Source organism: Choloepus didactylus, chromosome 8 (genome assembly GCF_015220235.1).
Source record: "Choloepus didactylus isolate mChoDid1 chromosome 8, mChoDid1.pri, whole genome shotgun sequence".
In the NCBI taxonomy this organism is placed as follows: Eukaryota; Metazoa; Chordata; class Mammalia; order Pilosa; family Megalonychidae; genus Choloepus; species Choloepus didactylus.
This window is the reverse complement of record NC_051314.1, coordinates 76,574,842-76,593,248: the sequence shown is the minus strand read 5'-3', so window position 1 is coordinate 76,593,248 and position 18,407 is coordinate 76,574,842. Positions and strand designations below refer to the sequence as shown.

The following is an 18,407-nucleotide window of genomic DNA, read 5'->3' as shown; positions in this document are numbered from 1 at the left end:
TGCAAGAAACTCACCTTAGACACAAGGACAAAAATAGGCTAAAACTGAAAGGATGGAAAAAGATATTTCATTTAAACAGCAACCAGAAAAAAGTGGGAGTAGCTATATTAATATCAGACAAAATAGACTTCAAAAGTAAAACAATTAAAAGAGACAAATATGGACACTATATATTAATAAAAGTGTCAATTAATCAAGAAAACATAACAATCATAAATATTTATGCACCAAGCCAGAGTGCCCCAAAATTCATGAGGCAAACGCTGAGAACACTGAAAGAAGGAGTAGATGACTCCACAATAATAATTAGAGATGTCAATACACAGTTCTCATCAATGGATAGAACATCTAGACAGAGGATCAACAAGGAAATGGAGATGTTGACTTGTATGATAAACGAACTAGACTTGATAGACATTTATAGAACACTACACCCCACAACAGCAGGATACACGTTTTTCTCAAGTGCTCATGAAACATTCTCTAGGATAGACCACATGCTGGGTAACAAAGCAAGTCTCAACAAATTTAAAAATATTGATATTATAAAAACACTATCTCAGATCATAATGGAATCAAGTTGGAAATAAATAACAGGCAGAAGATTGTAAAATTCACAAATATATGGAGACTAAACAACACCCTCTAAGAAAACCAATGGGTAAAGGAAGAAATTACAAGAGAAATTAGTAAATACTTCAAGGAAAATGACAATGAAAACACAACATATCAAAACTTATGGGGGGCTCGGGCAAGATGGCGGCATAGAGAGGAGTGGAAGCTAAGTAGTCCCCCTGGAACAACTACAAAAAACCAGAAACAACTAGTAAATAATCCAGAATAACTGCGGGGGGACAAACGAGACAATCCATTCATCATACACCAACCTGAATTGGGAGGAATGCCTGAGAACACAGCATAAAATCTGTAAGTAAAACCTGCGGAACCAGGTCGGGAGACCGCCTCCCCCATAGCCCGAGCTGCAGAGCCGCGTGGTGCCACAGAGAATCTCTCCCCCAGCAAGCGAATACAGCTCAGCTGAGCTCCAACTGGGGTTTTAAGTAGCGAGTGTGAACTGCTCACTACAGGTACGCAGCCCCAAAAAAGACAGAGGCTTTGGGTGACGACTGACCTGGGAGAGCCAGAGGGTTGCCTTGGACTGGGTCTGAAGGGGACTATCTGTTTCTTTTTTGGCTCAGTGGAGAAAGCCCAAGTCATTTTCAGTTTCCAGGGTTGTGACTCTGGGAAGGGTGGAGACACCACAAGCAGAGAGAGAGACCATTGAAATGCTAATGACCTCCACCTGAGGGGTCTGTCTTCTCTAGGAGGAAAGGGGTGGGGCCCTTTCCATTCAGAACCAGACTCCAGAGCCTGGGGGAACACGGCCATACCTCCTCACACCAGTCAAGAATTATAGGCTAACAGGCGTCACCTGCTGGGCAGAAAAGCACAGTGACCCGAGGCATCAAAGGGTGGAGCAATTTTCTAAGACACACCCGCAGGGAAACCAGATACTGAATATTTCTTCCCTCTGGGACCTGAGCCTGTTCTGGTCTGGGAAAACCTGATTTGGATAACCAAGGAAACCATGCCTAGACAACAGAAAATTAAAACCTACACTAAGAAAAACAAAGTTATGGCCCAGTCAAAGGAACAAACGTACACTTCAACTGAGATACAGGAATTTAAACAACTAATGCTAAATCAATTCAAAAAGTTTAGAGAAGATATTGCAGAAGAGATAGAGGCTGTAAAGGAAGCACTGGACATGTATACGGCAGAAATCAAAAGTTCAAAAAACCTACTACTAGAATCTATGGAAATGAAAGGCACAACACAAGAGATGAAAGACACAATGCAAACATACAACAGCAGATCTCAAGAGGCAGAAGAAAACACTCAGGAACTGGAGAACAAAACACCTGAAAGCCTACACGCAAAGGAGCAGATGGAGAAAAGAATGAAAAAATATGAGCAACGTCTCCGGGAACTCAAGGATGAAACAAAGTACAATAATGTAAGTATCATTGGTGTCCCAGAAGGAGAAGAGAAGGGAAAGGGGGCAGAAGCAATAATAGAGGAAATAATTAATGAAAATTTCCCATCTCTTATGAAAGACATAAAATTACAGATCCAAGAAGCGCAGCGTACTCCAAACAGAAGAGATATGAATAGGCCTACGCCAAGATACTTAATAATCAGATTATCAAATGTCAAAGACAAAGAGAGAATCCTGAAAGCAGCAAGAGAAAAGCAATCCATTACACACAAAGGAAGCTTAATAAGACTATGTGCGGATCTCTCAGCAGAAACCATGGAGGCAAGAAGGAAGTGGTGTGATATATTTAAGATACTGAAAGAGAAAAACCGCCAACCAAGAATCCTGTATCCAGCAAAGCTGTCCTTCAAATATGAGGGAGAGCTCAAAATATTTTCTGACAAACAGACAATGAGAGACTTTGTGAACAAGACACCTGCCCTACAGGAAATACTAAAGGGAGCACTACAGGGTGATAGAAGACAGGAGTGTGTGGTTTGGAACACAATTTTGGGAGATGGTAGCACAACAATGTAAGTACACTGAACAAAGGTAACTATGAATACGGTTGAGAGAGGAAGGTGGGGAGCATGTGAGACACCACAAGAAAGGAGGAAAGATAATGACTGGGACTGTGTAACTTGGTGAAATCTAGAGTGTTCAACAATTGTGATAAAATGTACAAATATGTTCTTTTACGAGGGAGAGCAAGCAAATGTCAACCTTGCAAGGTGTTAAAAATGGGGAGGCATTGACGGAGGGATGCAATCAGCATAAACTAGAGACTGTAACTAATAGAATCATTGTATTATGCTTCCTTTAATGTAACAAAGGTGATATACCAAGGTGAATGCAGATAAGAGGGGGAGATCAGGGGAGGCATGTTAGACACTTGACATTGGTGGTATTGTCTGATTCTTTATTCTACTTTGATTTAAGGTTATTTTTCCTTTTGCTGCTTCCTAGCTGTCATTTTTTTGTTTCCTCTTTCTTTTGCCTCTCTACCTTCTATGACTCTCCTTCCTGCCTTGTGGAAGAAATGTAGATGCTCTTGCTTAGTATGAGAATGTTCAATTAGGATGAACTTAAATGTTTGGAAATGAACAGGGGTGTTGGTAGCAAGATGTGAGAATAACTAACAGCACCAAATGGTGTGTGAATGAGGTGGAAAGGGGAAGCTCAGAGTCATATATGTCACCAGAAGGAAAGTTGGAGGTCAAAAGATGGAAATGTATAAAACTGAATCCTATGGTGGGCAATGTCCATGATCAACTGTACAAATACTAGAAATCACTCCATGAACCAGAACAAATGTATGACAATACAATTAGAAGTTAATAATAGAGGGGCATATAGGGAAGAACTATATACCTATTACAAACTATATAGTACAGTCAGTAGTATTTCAACATTTTTTCATAAACAGTAACAAACATACTATATCAATACTAGGAGTCAACAACTGAGGGGGTTGGTTAGGGATAGGGGAGGTTTAGAGTTTCCTTTTCTTTTTTTCGTTTTTCATCTTTCACTTTATTTCTTGTCTGGAGTAATGAAAAGTTTCTAAAAATTGAACAAAAATTAAGTGTGACGGATGCACAGCTGTATGAGGGTACCCAGGGGCAAGTGATTGTACACTTTGGATCTTTGGATAATTGTATGGTATCTGAACAATCTCAATAAAAATGAAAAAAAAAAAAAAAACTTATGGGATGCAGCAAAGGTGGTGCTGACAGGTAAATTTACTGCCCTAAATGCCTACAATAAAAGAGAAGAGAGAGCAAAAATTGACGAATTAACTGTCCAACTAGAGGAACTAGAGAAAGAATAGCAAATAAACCCTAAAGCAAACAGAAGGAAAGAAATAACAAAAATTAGAGCAGAAATAAATGAAACTGATACAGGAAAACAATAGAGAATCAACAAAACCAGAAGTTGGTTCTTCGAGAAAATCAACAAAATTGATGGACCCCTGGCTAGGCTGACAAAAAAGAGAGAGAGAGAGAGAGAGAGGGTGGATGCAGATAAATGCAATCAGAAATGGCAAATGAAACATAACTACTGACCCTGCAGAAATAAAGGAGATAATGAGAAGATACCATCAGCAACTATATACTAATAAACTGGACAACTTACATGAAACGGACAACTTCCTCAAAAAGCATACACAACCAACACTGACCCAAGAAGAAATAGATGACCTCAATAAACCAATCACAAGCAAAGAGATTGAGTCAGTCATCAAAAAGCTCCCAAAAAAGAAAAGCCCAGGGGACTCGGGCAGGATGGCGGCATGGAGAGGGGTGGAGGCTGAGTGGTCCCCCTGGAACAACTGCAGGAACCAGAAACAACTGGTGAATGATCCGGAATAACTGCGGGGGGACAAACGAGACCATCCATTCATCATGCACCGGCCTGAATTGGGAGGAATGCCCGAGAACACGGCGTGGAATCTGTAAGTAAAACCTGCGGAACCGGGTCGGGAGACCCCCTCCCCCATAGCCTGAGCTGCGGAGCCTCGTGGTGCCAGAGAGGGGCTCTCTCCCAGCGGGTGAATGCGGCTCAGCTGAGCTCCAACTGGGGTTTTGAGTGGCGGGTGTGAACTGCTCACTGCAGGTACGCAGCCCCAAGGGACAGACAGAGGCTTTGGGTGACGACTGGCCTGGGAGAGCCGGAGGGTTCCCTTGGACTGCGTCTGGAGGGAACTATCTGTTTCTTTTCTGGCTCAGTGGAGAAAGCCCCAGTCATTTTCAGTTTCCAGGATTGTGACTCGGGGAAGGGTGGAGACACCACAAGCAGAGAGAGACCATTGAAATGCTAATGACCTCCACCTGGGGGCTCTGTCTTCTCTAGGAGGAAAGGGGTGGGGCCCTTTCCATTCAGAACCAGACCCCAGAGCCTGGGGGAACACAGCCATATCTCCTCACACCAGTCAAGAATTATAGGCTAACAGGCGTCACCTGCTGGGCAGAAAAGCACAGTGACCCGAGGCATCAAAGGGTGGAGCAATTTTCTAAGACACACCCACAGGGAAACCAGATACTGAATATTTCTTCCCTCTGGGACCTGAGCCTGTTCTGGTCTGGGAAAACCTGATTTGGATAACCAAGGAAACCATGCCTAGACAACAGAAAATTAAAACCTACACTAAGAAAAACAAAGTTATGGCCCAGTCAAAGGAACAAATGTACACTTCAACTGAGATACAGGAATTTAAACAACTAATGCTAAATCAATTCAAAAAGTTTAGAGAAGATATTGCAAAAGAGATAGAGGCTGTAAAGGAAGCACTGGACATGTATACGGCAGAAATCAAAAGTTCAAAAAACCTACTAGTAGAATCTATGGAAATGAAAGGCACAACACAAGAGATGAAAGACACAATGGAAACATACAACAGCAGATCTCAAGAGGCAGAAGAAAACACTCAGGAACTGGAGAACAAAACACCTGAAAGCCTACACGCAAAGGAGCAGATGGAGAAAAGAATGAAAAAATATGAGCAACGTCTCCGGGAACTCAAGGATGAAACAAAGTACAATAATGTATGTATCATTGGTGTCCCAGAAGGAGAAGAGAAGGGAAAGGGGGCAGAAGCAATAATAGAGGAAATAATTAATGAAAATTTCCCGTCTCTTATGAAAGACATAAAATTACAGATCCAAGAAGCACAGCACACTCCAAACAGAAGAGATATGAATAGGCCTACGCCAAGACACTTAATAATCAGATTATCAAATGTCAAAGACAAAGAGAGAATCCTGAAAGCAGCAAGAGAAAAGCAATCCATTACATACAAAGGAAGCTTAATAAAACTATGTGCAGATCTCTCAGCAGAAACCATGGAGGCAAGAAGGAAGTGGTGTGATATATTTAAGATACTGAAAGAGAAAAACCGCCAACCAAGAATCCTGCATCCAGCAAAGCTGTCCTTCAAATATGAGGGAGAGCTCAAAATATTTTCTGACAAACAGACAGTGAGAGACTTTGTGAACAAGACACCTGCCCTACAGGAAATACTAAAGGGAGCACTACAGGGTGATAGAAGACAGGAGTGTGTGGTTTGGAAAACAATTTTGGGAGATGGTAGCACAACAATGTAAGTACACTGAACAAAGGTAACTATGAATACGGTTGAGAGAGGAAGGTGGGGAGCATGTGAGACACCACAAGAAAGGAGGAAAGATAATGACTGGGACTGTGTAACTTGGTGAAATCTTGAGTATTCAACAATTGTGATAAAATGTACAAATATGTTCTTTTACGAGGGAGAGCAAGCAAATGTCAACCTTGCAAGGTGTTAAAAATGGGGAGGCATTGGGGGAGGGATGCAATCAGCATAAACTAGAGACTGTAACTAATAGAATCATTGTATTATGCTTCCTTTAATGTAACAAAGGTGATATACCAAGGTGAATGCAGATAAGAGGGGGGGATAGGGGAGGCATGTTAGACACTTGACATTGGTGGTATTGTCTGATTCTTTATTCTACTTTGATTTAAGGTTATTTTTCCTTTTGCTGCTTCCTAGCTGTCATTTTTTTGTTTCCTCTTTCTTTTGCCTCTCTACCTTCTATGACTCTCCCTCCTGCCCTGTGGAAGAAATGTAGATGCTCTTGCTTAGTATGAGCAGAATGTTCAATTAGGATGAACTTAAATGTTTGGAAATGAACAGGGGTGTTGGTAGCAAGATGTGAGAATAACTAACAGTGCCAAATGGTGTGTGAATGAGGTGGAAAGGGGAAGCTCAGAGTCATATATGTCACCAGAAGGAAAGTTGGAGGTCAAAAGATGGAAATGTGTAAAACTGAATCCTATGGTGGTCAATGTCCATGATCAACTGTACAAATACTAGAAATCACTTCATGAACCAGAACAAATGTATGACAATACAATTAGAAGTTAATAATAGAGGGGCATATAGGGAAGAACTATATACCTATTACAAACTATATACTACAGTTAGTAGTATTTCAACATTTTTTCATAAACAGTAACAAACGTACTATATCAATACTAGGAGTCAACAATTGAGGGGGGTTGGTTAGGGATAGGGGAGGTTTAGAGTTTCCTTTTCTTTTTTTCGCTTTTCATGTTTCACTTTATTTCTTGTCTGGAGTAATGAAAAGTTTCTAAAAATTGAACAAAAATTAAGTGTGATGGATGCACAGCTGTATGAGAGTACCCAGGGGCAACTGATTGTACACTTTGGATCTTTGGATAATTGGATGGTATCTGAACAATCTCAATAAAAATGAAAAAAAAAAAAAAGAAAAGCCCAGGACCAGATGGCTTCACATGTGAATTCTACCAAGAATTCAAGAAAGAATTAACACCAATCCTGCTCAAACTCTTCAAAAAAATTGAAGAGGAGGGAAAGCTACCCAACTCATTCTATAAAGCCAATATCACCCTAATACCAAAATCACACAAAGATACTATAAAAAAAGAAAATTATAGACCAATCTCTTTAATGAATATAGATGCAAAAATCCTCAAGAAAATACTCATAAATAGAATCCAGCAGCATATTAAAAGAATTATACACCATGACTAAGTGGGGTTTATTCCAGGTATGCAAGGCTGGTTCAACACAAGAAAATCAATTAATGTAATACACCACATCAATAAATCAAAGCAAAAGAACTACACAATCATCTCGATCAATGCAGAAAAGGTGTTTGACAAAACTGAACATCCTTTCTTGATGAAAACACTTCAAACAATAGGAATAGAAGGGAACTTTCTCAATATGATAAAGGCAATATATGAAAAACACACAGCTAACATCATACTCAATGGGGAGAGATTGAAGGCTTTCCCTCTATGATCAGGAACAAGACAGGGATGCCCACTGTCACCATTGTTATTCAACATTGTGGGGGAAGTTCTAGCTAGAGCAATTAGGCAAGAAAAAGAAATTAAAGGTATCCAAATTGGAGATACCTTTAATACCAAATTGGAGAGGAAGAAGTAAAACTTTCACTGTTTGCAGATGACATTATTCTATATGTATAAAATCCAGAAAATCTACAGCAAAGCTAGTAGAGCTAATCAATGAATACAGCAAAGAGGCAGGCTACAAGATCAACACACAAAATCTGTATTGCTCTTATCCACAAGTAATGCGCAACAAAAGGAAGAAATAAAAAAAATTCCATTTACAATAGCAACCAAAAGAATCAAGTATTTAGGAATAAACTTAACAAAGGCCACAAAAGACCTACACAAAGAAAACTACAAGAAACTGTTAAAAGAAATCAAACAGGACCTTAAAAAATGGAAGAAAAAACACGTTCACGGATTGGAAGACTAAATATAATTAAGATCTCAACTCTAACTAAACTCATTTATAGATTCAATGCAATACCAATTAAAATCCCAACAACTTACTCTGCAGAAATTGAAAAAAACAATAACCAAATTTATTTGGAAGGGCAAGGTGCCCTGAATAGCCAAAAATATCTTGAGAAAGAGGAATGAAGTGGGAGGTCTCACACTACCTGACTTTGAAGCGTATTACAAAGCTACAGTTCTCACAACAGCATGGTACTGGCATAAGGAAAGAGATATCAACCAATGGACTCTAATTGAGTGTCCAGAAATAGGCTCTTGCATCTACAGACAACTGATCTTTGATAAGGCAGTCAAGCCAAAGTAACTGGAACAGAGCAGCCTCTTCAATAAATGGTGTTTGGAGAACTGGATATCCATTTCCAAAAGAATGAAAGAGGACTCCTACCTCACAACTTATACAAAAATTAACTCCAAGTGGATCAAAGACCTAAACATAAGTGCTAAGACCATAAGACTCTTAGAAGAAAACACAGGGCAATATCTTAAAGATCTTGTGATAGGAGGTGGTTTCCTAGACCTTACACCCAAAGCTCAAGCAACCAAAGAACAAACAGACAAATGGGATCTCCTCAAAATCAAACACTTTTGTACATCAAAGGACTTTGTTAAAAAAGTAAAAAGGCAGCCTACACAATGGGAGACAATATTTGGAAACCACATATCAGATAAGGGTTTAATATCCTGAATATATAAAGCAAACCTACAACTCAACAATAGAAAGACAAACAACCAAATTTAAAAATGGGCAAAAGACATGGACAGACACTTTTCTGAAGAGGAAATACAAATGGCTCAAAAACATATGAAAAAATGCTCAACTTCACTGGCTATTAGGGAAATGCAAATCAAAACCACAATGAGTTATCATCTCACACCTACCAGAATGGCCATTATCCAAGAAACAGAAAATTACAAGTGCTGAAGAGGATGAGGAGAAAGAGGCACACTTAATCATAGCTGGTGGGAATGTAGAATGGTGTGAAGGTTCCTCAGGAAGCTATGTATAGATCTGCCATATGACCCAGCTATTCCATTGCTAGGTATATACTCAAAGGAACTGAAAGTTAAGACACAAACAGACATTTGTAAACCAATGTTTTTTTGTGGCATTATTCATGATGGAATACTATGCAGCTGTAAGAACGAAGACATGGAACATGTAATAACACGGATGAACCTTGAGGACATTATGTCCAGTGAAGTTAGCCAGAAACAAAAGGACAAATACTGTATGGCCTCTCTAATATGAACTAACATTAGTGAGCAAACTTTGAGAGTTAAAAGCTGATAACACAGGCTACAAGGAGATAGAAAGAGGGTAGAGATCAGGCATTTGATGCTGAAGGACTACAGAATGTTCAGCAGGATTGATTGTATAGATCCAGAAAAAGACAGCATAATGCCGTGTGAAGGTAGCACAATATTGTAAGTACACTGAACAAAGATGTCTGTGAGTAAGGCTGAAAGAGGTGGGACAGGGGAATGTATGACACCAGAGGGAAAGATAGAGGATGAAGACTGGGACTGTATAACTTGGCAAAAACTGGAGTGGCCAGTGACTGTTATTAAATGTACAAATATAAAAATGTTCTCACATGTGGGAGAACAAATGAATGTCAACCATGCAGAGTGTTGAAAAACGGATGGTATTTGGGAAAAAAACATAATCAAAGCAAACTGGAGGCTATGGTCAACAGTAATATTGTAATATGCTTCCATTACATGTAACAAAGGCAATATACCAAAGGTAAATGTGTATGAGAGGGGGATATAAGGGAGGGATATGGGATTCTTGGTAGTGGTGTTGTTTTCTGTCCTTACAAATTTATTGTATTGTATGACACTTTATTTTTCTTTATATTATTATCTTTTTTATTATTCACACAAAAAGACACTTTTTCATAGTAATCAGTATGTTTCAGTGCCGACTGTGGTGATAAAAGTACAACAATATGATGATACTGTGAACAACTGATTGTACACTGTGGATAATTGTACACTATGTGAATATATCTATAAAATTGTAGGAAAAAATGTAAATAGGGGTAAAAGTGCTGGAGAAAACATGGAGAGAGGGATGTACCTATTTACTGTTGATGAGGAGGCAGAATGGTGTAGCCTTTCTGGAAGTCACTGTGGTAGTTCCACAAGAAGCTAAGTATGTGGGAGCCATAAGGTCCTGCAACCTCATTATGGTGTATGTACTTGGAAGATCTGAGAGCAGAGACATGAATGGACACTTGCACACTGGTGTTTATGGAAGCAGTATTTATGATTTGCAGTGGGGGGAGGGGGCCTAAGGGTACACTGACTGAGGAACAGAATGGTGAACAGTGGTGTATGCACACAACGGAATACTGAGCAATTATAAGGAGTGAAGTTGTGAGACATGCAAGGAGGTGAATGGATCCTGTAGGCAGCATTTTGAGTGAAGTACGCCAGAAACCAAGGCAAACACTATAATGCCTCACCAATATGGACTAACTACAATGTGTAAACTCAGAATTAAATCTTAGAGCACAGCCTAAGAGGGAAATGAATATTGTAATGGTCCTAGACTGTAAGCTCTTACAGCAGTCAAATCTATTCCTGAATTGTAATGGCTATCTCCAAACTCTGAGATGTTGATCCCTTTGGTGTATAACCTGATTGGTCTCTGGAACACTGGGTATCTGTGTGACAACTGAAGCTCAGAGCCAGAGCTCAGCAGATATGAATGTCAGAATTAACGCATACAGCAACTGTTAAAAAAAAAAAAAGCTGAAAAAGAGCTCAGACTTCAATTACAGATATGAATGAAGCAGATCTGGTTCAGACTAGGGCAAATTGGGCCAAAGGGTAAAGGTTGAAACTGACTGTGTGTTAAAACTTCAACTTCCATGTGAGACCAAGAGAAGAAATATTTACTTGGTGCAGGATCTATATTTTCTAAACAATGTAACTTCTGCAGTCAGTCTGTTCAAACACCAAAATTACATGGAACTTTGAATTGGACTTGAGATATTGTAGGTTTGTATAGGTTAAAGTGAAATAGCAACACATTTCAAAGTAATTTGGGTGGAGAATAAAAATATATATTCGGCGCCCCCCTGAGGAGCTGGGGGGAGGATGCAGAGGTGTTGGACTTCCTCACCTGGATGGTTGCTAATATTCTCAGAAACCCTAGTCCTGACAGCTCAATATGCTGAGCCCTCTGTCATGGGGCTTGCCCCTGTGAAGCTTGTTACTGCAAAGGAAAGGCTACAACTGCTTATAATTGTGCCTAAGAGTCTCCCCCTGAGTGCCTCTTTGTTGCTCAGATGTGGCCCTCTCTCTCTAACTAAGCCACCTTGGCAGGTGATCTCACTGCCATCCCCCCTACATGGGACCTGACTCCCAGGGGTGTAAATCTCCGTGGCAATGCAGTATATGACTCCCGGGGATGAATCTGGACCCAGCATTGTGGGATTCAGAACATCTTCTTGACCAAAAGGGGGATGCGAAATGGAATGAAATAAAGCTTCAGTGGCTGAGAGATTTCAAATGGAGTCGAGAGGTCACTCTGGTGGACATTCTTACACACCATATAGATAACACTTATTAAGTTTTAATGTATTGGAATAGCTAGAAGTAAATACCTGAAACTACCAAAATCCAACCAAGTAACGCTGACTCTTGAAGACGATTGTTTAACAATGTAGATTACAAGGGGTGACAGTGTGATTGTGAAAACTTTGTGGATCGTACTCCCTTTATCCAGTGTATAAATGGATGCATAGAAAAATGCGGACAAAAACTAAAAGAAAAATAAGGTGGGATGGCAGGGAATGATTTGGGTGTTCTTTTCTATTTTTATTTTTTGTTCTTATTCTGATTCTTTCTGGTATAAGGAAAATGTTCAAAAATAGATTGGGTTGATGAATGCACAACATAATGGTACTGTGAACAGTTGACTGTACACCATGGATGACTGAATGGTATATGAATATATCTCAATAAAACTGAATTTAAAAAAACTGAATGCAGAGGCACTTTCCAGGATTACTGCACAGATAAAAGGATCTAATTATGTAAATGCACACTGTATAATACATATTAAAGAGGGCAAAATGTTATTATTTGCATTTAAAAAAAACACTAGTACTTCCATATATGTAAACAGTAAGGATCTTTCCTGAAAAAGCTAAAAAAAAAAAAAGAAGAAAAAGAAGAAAGAAATGGTTGCAGTGTTATCTTAAGAAGCCTAAATTCAAGAAGTACAGCTAAACATAAGTTCTAGAATGGAATCAGTTGACCAAACCTCCACCCACTCCCAAATCATGGTCTCTCTCACCTTTGTTTCACTCTTCTCTAGCAATGGACCAGCTTCCCTGATCACTATCCACCTGGCCATTCATAGCTGCCCCATGAAGTCTTCCCAATATATCTCCTGTCTTGGTTTATACATCTTTGTACTTCAGTCATCTCCATGGCCCTGTTTTGTCTTTCTGGTCAAAAATCTGGAAGATGTAAGACTGCTGACCAATTACACATTATCAAACTCAAAATATGTATTTGCAACATTCATTCCTCAGGCCTCTCTGCCTATATCTAAAGAGTAAAAAAAAATTGTTCACCACAGAGAACTAAAGACAAACTTCATGAACTCAAAGATTTACCTTGGATGAACCCTAATAATTAAAACCCTCTTATTACCAAATACAAGAGGAAAATAAAGTAACATTTAGTCTCTTGGACAAAACTCTGCTCAACACAACACCACACACCTTGCTTTCAAACAATTCGTGGTCCTTGGAAATCAGTCCAAATTTGACATTTCTATATAAATGATATAAATGATTCAGGGACTGAAATTATGTGAATTGGAGGAGCCTAGAGATGCAAAATCAGAAATGAAGTGGGAGGGGTCATAGGGAAGGGAGTCCACACCTATAGAGGACAGGATGGATGGACACAGAATACCCTGCCTTCCATGATACAGCAGGAATCAGAGAACAATGTACCAAAACAGAAAGGAGAGGGGCTATTGCTGGTTTGAAATTTATGGACATCACAAGAGCCATGGTCTTTTAATCCAATCTTGTGTGGTGGAACCTTTTCATTGAATGTTTCCATGGAGATGTGACCCACTCAACTGTGGGTGAGAACTCTGATTGAATTATTTCCATGGAGGTGTGGACCTCGCCCATTCAGGATGGGTCTTGATTAGACCACATAAGAGAGCTCAAGAGCTGACACAGACACTGACACTTGAAGATGCTTGGAGACTAAGACAGAAGGACATTTGGAGATGCTAAAATATGAAGCCCAGAGTTTGCCCCAGAGAAGCTAAGAGAGGACTCCCAGAAGCTTAGAGACAAACGTCCTTGGAGAAAGAAGCAAGGATGCACACAAGCAGAGAGAGAGGAGTGAAGACAGAGGCCCAGAGACATTTTGGAGGAAGCCATTTTGAAACACAACCCAGGAGCAAAGGACCAGCAGACACCAGCCACATGCCTTCCCAGCCGACAGAGGTGTTCCGGATGCATCAGCCTTCCTGCAGTGAAGGTATCCTCTTGTTGATGCCTTAGTTTGGACACTTTATAGCCTTAGAACTTTAAATTTGTAACCAGATAAAACCCAATCCATTTCTGATATTTTGCATAACGGCAGTTCCAGTAAACCAGAACAGGCTGTTCTAAAATAAATCCTAAGCCTCTCCAATGATGATATAATAATGCCAATGACAAGAGGAAGCAAGCAATACTTCTGCACCCTTCATGCTCCCAAGGAAGCACACTATAGCATTTTATAGAATCAGAGAAACCTGCTGACAAATGCCAACAATTCATGTTACCTACTATGTGACTTGCAGCAATTACATAACTTCTATATATTTCATTCCCTCATCCACAAAATGGGCAAAATAATAAGAATAATAAAATCAAGCACTTACAATGTGCCTAGTAGCACCTTCATAATTTTCTAATTTGTACCACAAACTTACAATTCAGATACTATTCATACCAAGATTTTACAGATAAGGCAATCTACGAACAACTTCCTCAACTGTTATACACACAAAATAATGAAATACACGGAAATTGCTAAAACTCTGCCTGGTTCAGGTAAACTGCTCAATAAACTGATGTTGTGGCATTGTTTACATTTGTTATCAGTATTGCTGCAGATCCCATGGGCTTTTACCATGTCACTGATGCTTTTGTGGCAGCTTCCTCACAGGTCTCTTAGGAACATCTTCCTCATGCACCTGTTGAAACTTTATTCACAACACTATTTTTTGTAAAAAGCTAATTACCATTTCTGAACTGGAGTCCCCAGAGCAATAATTTATCCCCACAATGTCTCTGCTGAGTAAACTAGATAAAATGTGTATCACTCTTATCCAAACTTCAGGCAAAGAAACACTTTGAAGACTAGAGTGTTCCTCTACTCTTCATTAGTTTTAAAAAGGCAGCCTCTCCAAGGATTATAGGTTCATTTCCAATTTGGACCAATCAGAGAACATCCTTTAACAATTGGTTAAAAGAAGGGGAGCTAGAATCTCTTCTTTTTAAATAGTACCCAAGAAGCCTTTATGCTTTGTGAGCAATCAGGATATGAATCAGTATTAGGAAAGCAAGTATGTTCAATTTAATTCCACCTTTCCATGTGTATCTTGACATCTTGGTTTTGACTCAGTCACGTGGCATCCAGGGGTAAAATTCCTCAGCATCTTTCCTGACTGTCAAAAAAAGTAAGTATGTCCACAGTTCATCAAAATTAATTTTATGTGTGGTTAATTTTATGTATCAACTTAGCTAGCTTTGGGCATCCAGTTGTTTGGTCAAGCACTGGCCTAGACGTTGCTGTGAAGATATTTTGGAGATGTGGTTAGCATCTACAATCAGTTGACTTTAAGTTAAGTGATAGCCCTTGTGATGTGTGTGGACCTCTTCCAATCAGTGGAAGGCCTTAAGAGAAAAAATAGTGGTTCCCAGAAGAAATTCAACCTCAAGACTTCACCATCTATTTTTCTCTGAGTTTCCAACCTATTGGACTCCCCTATGGATTTCAGACTCAAAACTTCATTCAACATCAACTCTTACCGGAATTTTCAGCCAGCTGGCCTGCCCTGCAGATCTCAGATTTACTGGACCCTACAATCACATGAGTTAATTCCTTAAAATAAATCAATCTCTCTCGCCCTCTCTTACACTCATATACTCATACACGTGCATGTGCACACACACATATAGTCAGTTGGTTCTGTATCTCTGTAGAAACCTGACTAATACAGTTCCTGAAAAGATTCTTTACCATAGCAAGTTCTTTCCTGGGAGGAACCATTACTAGTCTGCAAGCGACCAGACCGACCTTTCCCTAATTTTCTATACCAGAGTTACATCTGTCTCCTGGATACTGAAAGAACATAAGGGATCCAGGTACATATAAACAGATCTTACTGAATGTTTAAAGCAGTTAAGAAAGACATATAGCTTTATCTGCTATATGTCCCGTCAGCCCAAGTTAGAAAAGGGGGATTCATACAGAAAACAATGCAATATTTAAAAAGTTTCTCAAGCCATGTTCCCACAAGCAAAAGCCAAAATATATGAAGAGCTTGTTCACTCTTGCCTTGGAAGCTTGGGGTTTGTTATCAGGCATAGCAAAAGAATAGGGCAGGTGTCAAATGTATTGGAGAGGGCAACACTGAAGCAATAACCAAGACATTAAGGCTGGGAAAAAATGAAAGTTACCACCATGACCATAGGAGAGGGATTTCATAGATGCGAGAAGAATAAAAAACAAAGTGAGAATAAGGGGTGAACATAAAATTCAGAAAAGTTAAAAATTGTCAATTGGCCATTGTGTTGTTCTCAGAAAAGGGCGTCAGAGATAAAGCCTTCTACTTGGGAACTTTAGTAAGCAGCTTTTATGAAGGGCCTGACTCAGTCCAACAGACATTATGTTTGGATCAGATGGATGGAATTGCCCATGAACACACTCCACAGGAAAGTCACAGCTTCCCCTCCAAATTCCTGAACACTATTCCCTTCTCATTACTCATTTCTCACCTTCTGTACTTCACAGACAGCAAAAGTTAGCAATGAAAAACCAAACTTTGACTGAATTCATCCTACTGGGTCTAACAGACATCCCAGAGCTTCAAATTTTACTCTTCATATTTCTCTTCCTTGCCTACATCTTCAGCATATTAGGGAACCTGATAATCATCATTCTCACACTACTGGATTCCCATCTCCAGACCCCCATGTATTTCTTCCTCCAGAATTTCTTCTTCTTGGAAATTTCCTTTACAACTATTTTACACCTAGACTGCTATTCCACATCTTAACTGGGAACAAGGGTATCAGCTTTACTGGCTGCTTCACTCAGTATTTCTTTTCCATCTTCTTAGGGGCCACAGAGTTTTACCTTTTGACCACCATGGCCTATGACCACTATGTAACTATCTGCAAACCACTACATTACACAACCATCATGAGCAACAGGGTCTGTATCCAGCTGGTTTTCTGCTCCTGGCTTTGTGGGTTCCTAATCATCTTATTCCCAATCATCCTGACCAGAAAGCTGGATTTCTGTGCCTCCAATGTGCTAAATCGTTATTGTTGTGACACTGGACTTTCAATAGAAATATCTTGCTCAGACACAAGACTCCTGGAGCTTGTTGACTTTTTCTTAGCAGTTATGACCTTAGCAGTGACCCTGGTGCTGGTAATTTTCTCCTACACAAACATCATCAGGACAATTCTGAAGATTCCCTCTACCCAGCAAAGGAAAAAGGCCTTTTCCACTTATTCCTCAACATGATTTTCATCTCCCTCTCTTATGGCAGCTACATCTTCATGTACATAAAACCTTCAGCCAAAGAAGGAGTTGTCTTAAATAAGGGAGTAGCTCTGCTCAATACCTCAGTTGCACCTTTATTGAACCCCTTCATTTACACTCTAAGGAATAAGCAAGTAAAACAAGCCTTCAAGGATGTGGCCAGAAAGGCTGTGAATCTTTTATATACATAACAATGTCAATCTCAAAGGAAATCTGAACAATACTGATAAAGTTCCTCACCATTTAAGCTCAGGAGAGAGCTTCTCTAACCCTTTCCATATTTAAAAAACATCTCTGTTAGTTCCTGGGCCACTCAAATAAATACCATGAAATGATTCAGCTTAAATAATGGTATTTATTTCTTCATAGTTTTGAGGCCAAGAAAATGTCCAATTCAAGGCATTGTCAAGGCAATTTTTTCTCCCTGAAGACTGTGGCATTTGGGGGCTGGCTGCCAGCGATCCTTCTTTCCTCTGTCACATGGCAAGGCATGTGGCAGCATATCTTGGTCTCTTCCTTCTCTTCCAGATTCCATTTCAGTTTCTTCCTTCTTATGACTTTCTCTCTCTCTGCCTGAATTTCATTTTCTCATAAAGTCATAGGATTAATACACATCCTGATTGAGGTGGGCCATACCTTAAGTAGCATCATCAAAAGGTTCTACTCACAATGGGTCTATACCCAAACGAATGGATAAGATTTAAGAACACGTTTTTCTGATGTACTTACAGTTTCAAATCACCACACCCACTTCTAGGTATATACCCAAAAGAATTGAAAGCAGGAACTCAAATAGATATTTGCACAACCATATTCATGGCAGCATTATTCACAACTGCCAAAAAATGGAAACAACCCAAATGTTCACTAACCACTGTCTAGATAAATAAAATGTGGTATGTACATACAATGGAATACTATTCAGCCATAAAAGGAATGAAGTTCTGATATATACAACATGAATGAACTTTGTTGAGTGAAACAGACCAGACAAGAAAGGACAAATATTGTGCAAGCTCAATGATATGAAATAATTAGAAAAAGAAAATTTATAGAGTCATAAACTAGAACATACATTATCAGGAGCCAGGGTTGGGGGTCGGGGATGGGAGTTAATGCTTAAATTGTACACAGTTTCTATTTCGGTTGATGGAAAAGTTTTGGTAATGGATGGTGGTGATGGTAGCACAATATTGTGAAC

At 39.5% G+C, this 18,407-nt stretch overlaps 1 pseudogene; it reads left to right on the top strand.

The window, feature by feature from the left end:
- The first annotated feature begins 16,463 nt into the window (after window positions 1-16,463).
- LOC119542699 lies at window positions 16,464-17,397 on the top strand (annotated as a pseudogene).
- The last annotated feature ends 1,010 nt before the right edge of the window (window positions 17,398-18,407 follow it).